Raw genomic sequence first — 7,013 nt, 5'->3', positions numbered from 1 at the left:
TCAACTAGTCTATAAAATTTTATAGAGTTGTCACAATTAATTTTATAAATTAAATATAATAGCATTTCTATATAAAATCAGCATTTTCATACACAGTCAAATACAGTCATCTTTGATCTCCATCAATCTTATTTCCAGATTTATAATTCCCCATCACCTAGAAAATTTTAAACTAAACGGTCTATAAAAAAAATTATTCCGTAGGTAACTTTTTCAAGAGCTAGATTTTTTTATAGTTATTTTTATGACGAAAAACGAAGATGTAGATTCGATACAATAATTCCACAAAATTAAAGTAGAAAGGATTATAATACTTTTTGAGAAGGTCATTATGTTGTTGATTGCTTGGCTTTTAGACCTGAAGTTTTGTTGCCTTACTTTACTAGTCTCCCCTAACTCAAACTGCTACTTGAATTTATTTTTAAAACCTTTCTTCTTAATTTTTAGTACACAAATAATTCACGAGAATATAGCAGTTTGTCTCATTATATTTTAGTCTTTGTACTTTTAATATCTAATTTTAGTTTCATGTACTATCAATAAATCTCAAATTTAGTTATATGTTTAATATTAAGAAATTATCCATATATGTTGTTGAATTCAATGTATACGTTCGAGAATCTCCTCTTTTTTTCCATTCCGTCCCGAAGAGTGACGGAGACCAATTCAGTCACGTTTTCATTCATTTGGAATTTGGACTCTTCTACGTCATTTTTATTTACTTATTTTTCACTCTCTTTTTTTATTCCCTTCGATCATCCTTAAGTCCCATAGGTTTGATCCTGTAATTGCACAAAAATAGTTTTGAACTTTTTTTTCCCAAAAATACCTCTATCCTTCCTGTAGTTGCAATATTATTCCTTTTTTATTTTTCTTGCAAAAAGGAAGAAGAGGACGATAAACTGTAATATTATCCACTGATCTTTCATATTCCAAAAATAATAACGGTAGAAATATATGTTAGAATGTTGGATGAAAACTTTGATGTGGAATGATGTGATAGTGACCTGAATGAAAATTGGGATCTGGGTACCACTATACCCGTTCTAAGTTCTAATTTTCATCCAATATTAATAGATTTCTACTCTGACAATACATTTGAAACGCTTATGAAAAGTTAAAGATTAATATTACAAATTTTGAAATGCATAATTTTTTTTTTTTTTTTTTTTTAAAAAAAGAGCAAAATATATAAATTAAATAACGTAAACACAAACAAGTTAGCTCCATTCGTGAACCACATTCTAAAAGGCAACTTAATACTATCTTGAATTCAATATTTTTCAACTTGTCATTAATAACAAATTCCTCTTCAAAAGAAAGAGAGAAAAAAAGTTATGGCGACTCAAACATGTAGGTAATCAATAGACCTTTAGACAGAAAAAAGAAAAAAAAAAAGTTGTTAGATATATAATTACATAAAATATTTGATAATTGATTTAAAAAAGAAACAAAAATGGAGAGAAAAGTATTAAAATAAAGAGGAAGGCAATGAGAAGTAGCTTTTGAAAGCACAAGAGAGGAGATATATATGGTGAAAGAAATAGTGAAGATTCTTCACATTCTTTTCCATAATTCATAAGCAACATATGGCCCCATTGCTCACGTGTAGTGGAGAATATTATATCGATTACTTATATCCCCAACTTTGGCCCATTTAACAAACAAACAAAATCATTCTTATTACTATTTTTTTTTATTTTAAATTTTATATATTATGTTTACATAAAGATTTACGTGGTTCACTAACAACATGTTAATTATATCTACTGATAGAGTTGGGAGATAATGGTTTTATTATAAGATGAGAATATCATATAATAGGGGCCAATGTGATTAAATAGTTCATATATAGCACATCTCTAAACCCTAGACCCAAAATTGCAAATAACATAACATGCGTATACAATCAATGAGACTCTATGTTTGGTCATTCCGAACGTTAGATAATAGATTCAATGCATTTTAACATAAAACATTGCATTTTAAGCTTGAGTTAAGTTTTGTTACCATGTATTCTTTAAGGTTTCAAGATTAATACATTCAACCTTAATTTTCATTGAATACTCACGTTTTAAGTTCTTATATATTAACGTTTATTTATTATTTTAAAAAATTATGAGTGTAATTATTCTCACTAATTCTCAAACATTATTAAAATAAATTTAAAATTTTTATTTTATAATTATTTTAAATTAGTTAGTCGAAACTTAACGGTAAAGATCAAAGTAGGGCATTAACAAATAACTTTGGAAAGTAAAAGTATAGATATTTAAACCTGGCCATAAAACAATGAAAACTAAACTTAAAATTCATAGGTAAAATTGTAAAATTGTGAAACTAAAAGAACATTGAATTCAAAATATAGGGAAGAAAGTCTTTTTTTTTTTTAATTTATAGACCAAATGAAAATTAGACTTAAAAAACTTAATAATCTATTCTTTTTTCAATTATTTTTATACTTTTTCACTCTTTAGATTTGATAATTAGTTTTTTTTTTATGGAATTTGATAATTAGTTGGAATTTTATTTTAACTCTATTTTTTTTTTAAAAAAAAAAAAAAACAAATTTTAGCTCTAATTTTAAACTATAAAAGCTAAGGAAAGAGAAATGATGCTCAAAGTATGATGGCCAAATTTCAAAATTATATTTAAATTTATAAATATAAATATAGAGATCTTATCTCTTTTAAAAGAATAAGTACGGAGGGAAAATTAAACTTCAACCCGCAAAAATTAATTGGTGAGAGCATTATGTTCGAATTCTGTCATTTTCATTTACTTTTGTTAAAAAATAATAATAAGAAGAAAAGAGAAAGTTTGTGGGAACAATCTTATAATCTTTAGGATTTTTATAACTTTGAATAATTTTATAAAGAAGCAGCTTTTAGAACAGTAAAATTTATTCCATTAACAGTAACGCAGTAGTTGTCTTCATTTTAACGACCTCAAATAAAACCTAATTAATTAACTATATTGCTAATATGGGATTGTATTTTGACTTTTATTTTTTTATTTTTTTCATTCGTTTTAAATATAAAAGCAATATGATCATTCATTACTTAATCATCATACCCTAAATCTTAAAACCCCATTTCATTCTCTCACTCTTTCTTCTAATTTTATTTTAGGTAGTTATTTTAAATGATAAAACCTCCGCCTAATTCACACAACTTATAACTTTCACCGTAAAGAACAACTCTTTTCAAAATCTCAAAAGGACTCTTACTAAGGATTCTTGTGGTTCCAGAGAATTCAGCTACCGGAGAACCAGAAACGAAGAATTTTCCCCATTTTCCATCTATCTATATTTAATATGTGTCACTGAACTATTTATATGTGTATCTATTTGATTATTGAACTAAGAACTGTTTAATAAAGATGTTTTTAAATTTTTAATTTACTATCCACTAAGGATTTTTTTTTTTTTTTTACATTTTTTTTTTAAATTCACTCATCTATATAAGCACAAGGTGATTGAAAGTTTAGCATCTTAGTAGATATAGAATTAAATTTAATATCTAAATAACCCATTGTTATTATTATTATTATTATTATTTGGGGAAAAGGTACTTTAGTAGAGAGCATGATATGTATTAGAATTATAATTATTATTTGAATATATTAGAGTTCCATTATAATTTATAAACTTATTAGATATTTTACATAAAATTAAAAATTTCGGTACATAGTAAATACTTATTTATACAAAATATAAAGTATATAAATGTGTAGTTTGATTGTGTGAGGAACACACTTGAAAATGATATTAACAAATAAAACGAGTTGTAAAAAAGAGAAAAATATTAATAGAGAAAATGAGAGAGACAACTCAAATTATTAATTAAATTAATAGCGTGTACGCATAAACTAGGCCATGAAAAAAAAATTATTCTACTTCCTAATTTTCATATAATTGAGAAGGTTTGTTGTTTTACTCAAAGTAAGTTTTAGTTATAATAATGTCCAGTAGCATATGTTTGATTTGCTCTCTTTTGTCTACAACACTTTGGCTTAAATTAGATTTTAATTAGATGAAAGCATACAATTAATTGTCTAATTAATTTTCTAGATTTGTCTAACCTGAACATATATATAATTCGATAAATTAAGATACATATATATATATATATATATATATATATATATATCTTTGATCAGTAGATTAGAAGTCTGAATCTCCTTCCTCACGTATATCATTGAACTTGAAATTATAAATAGATAAATAATAATAATAATAAACTTGATTCTTAAAGAGCTAATTAGAGCAAAGTTTTATCAAAGTATGAAAATTAGGGTAATTGAGTTGAGTCATAGATTATTGGATATATCGAATCGAATGGGATCAAATTCAGCTTAATATGCATTATCGAAAATTTAGGATTGTCTCATACATAAACTTACATGATTTCTAAGGCTTTATTTGATAATTGAGTCTCGTTTGATAATCATTTCATTTTTTGTTTTTTTATTTTTAAAAATTAAGTTTACTTTTTATTATTTTCTTACCATGGTTTTCATTTTCCTTAAGTTCAGAGATGAATTCCTAGGCAAACTCTAAAAATAAAAATAAGTTTCTAAATTTTTTTTTTTAGTTTTGAAATTTTTATTTATTTATTTTTAAAACATGGGTAACAAGTAGATAACTAAGCAAGAAATTTAAAGGTGGAAGGTGAGTCTTAATTTTCAAAAACTAAAAACCAAAAACCATGGTCTCATTTGGTAGCCCAATTGATTTTTGGTTTTTGTTTTTGAAAATTAAGCCTAGACACTATTTCCACCTCAAAATTTCTTCCTTTGTTATCTACTTCTTACCAATGATTTAAAGAATCAAGCCAATTTTTAAAAAATTAAAAAAAATAGTTTTTAAAAACTCTTTTTTTTTTATTTGGCTAAAAATTTAATCATTGTACTTAAGAAAGATGCAAATTATTGTAAGAAATGGAGAGGAAAAATAGACCTAATTGTCAAAAAAAAAAAAAAAAAACAAAAACAAATGGTTACCAAACGGAACCCAAATATTTACCAAATGGAGCCTTTTGAAATTTGTGTTTGTCTAAACGTCAGAATTCTTACTTAAATTTCAAAAACAAAAACTATTTTTTTGAAAACTATTTTTTTTTTAATTTTCCAAACTTAATTTGATTTCGAAAACATTAAAAAAGAACTAGGTTACCTAAAAAAAATCTAAAATATAAAGATAAAATTTATAAGCTTAATTTTTAAAAATAAAAAATAAAAATAAAATTATTATAAACGAATTCTGAACAACACTCTCTAATCCACAAAATAAAAAATAAAAAATAATATCCTAATCCATTGAAAAATCAAATGATATATTATATTATATATGAGAGAGAGATAAAGTAAATGGAAAAACTTGATACTACCAAACAAATTAAAGGTATAGCTTTGAGCATTTTATTATAAAAATTTTATAGTAGACGAAGGAAATTGTAAAATTTAGGTAATGATTAGAGATGTTCAGTTCCGTAGGTCCACTCCGAATGAGGTGAAAAATCTCCGATTAGATCAGAAATGGGAAAGGGAGTTGAAGAAAATTTTCTCCATTGGTTAAACGAGATGGGGACAGGAATATATTTCCCAATCTTGTCCGGTCCGGCCCCGTCCCAATTATACATATCTTAATTTTTATATAAAGCTTTAATATATATATATATATAAACTATGTATATAATAATATATATAAAAATTATATAAAAATTAATTAATTATATATAATTTCTTATTTGATATATTAATTTCTTATTAAGAAGAGATTAGGATATATTGTTGTAATATTTAAATTTTAGTTTTAATAAATTATGAAAATTAAACATTTTAATCATATATTTGTCATATATGAGTGAGATATTTAACTATTTAAGTAAAAAATTTTGATATAGTGATTTAACATTTTTTTTTTTTGTAAAAAAATCCAAACAAGAAAAATTTTCCTACGGGAAACCCAATCCTCGTGAATTCCCCATGAGGAATCCCTACTCTGATCCCTATGGAGAATTTCATGGGGATGGGGAATGAAATGGGTAGTGGGGAGAGAGACATGAAAGTCTTCCGGGTCTCGCCCCTCATCCCACCCTGTGGATATCTCTAGTAATGATGATATATATGGAAGTAGTATGATCCCTTATATTTGGATTTGAAATTTCAACCACTATAACTAAATGAGAGACAAAAAGGAGGGAAGGCTTATGGGGCCTAGATTCTATAGGCCACAACCCATCAACAATTGCTTGTATACCTTCTCTAACCAATTTTACAAGCCTACACCCTTTTAATCAATCATATGGTTAATTATAAATTTGAACAAAGTGGTCAAGTGGTTGTTTGTTTACAAATATTCCAAATCTTAGACATAATATATTCTTCTATTAAAGTGATTTTTGTAGTATTACTTTTATATATTCATGAATTATGGGGATAAAAATAACCTTTTTAAATTCAACTCTTCTATAAATAGAGCATTCTAAATAACTCAAAACAATGCTAGAATATTTTGTCGGGAAAGAAAATCAAAAAAAACAAACAAATAAATACCAATTTGAAAAAAAATAAAATAAAATTTAATCATTATAGCCTTATTGTAAATGTTGATATAATAAACTCTAGCCTTGATGTATACATTTTAAACCTCTAATCTCTCTTAATTGAAAATATATATTTTGACTAGTTAAGTTATACTTAAATTAGCGAATATAGATCATTTGTTACTCAACCATGGTATATGTTAAAGACTAAACTCTAAAGTTTAAAATGGTCATATATCTCTGTAAGCAAGTAAATAAGATTTAAGAAACCAAAATCATTGTCTATAAATGTACGTATACATCTATTTAAGACTAATGTTGGATTGATTATTATAGTTTTCTTTTATTGAACAATTTATTAGTCGAGGGATTTGAACCTTTTTAACGTCCTAGTCGAATGTATATGCCTACCAAGAAGTTGAAGTATATGCAATCATTGGCAACTATTTTATAGCTGTTAAAACC

Source organism: Benincasa hispida, chromosome 8 (assembly GCF_009727055.1).
Source record: "Benincasa hispida cultivar B227 chromosome 8, ASM972705v1, whole genome shotgun sequence".
In the NCBI taxonomy this organism is placed as follows: Eukaryota; Viridiplantae; Streptophyta; class Magnoliopsida; order Cucurbitales; family Cucurbitaceae; genus Benincasa; species Benincasa hispida.
The sequence above is the reverse complement of the archived record's forward strand: the minus strand, read 5'-3'. Positions refer to the sequence as shown.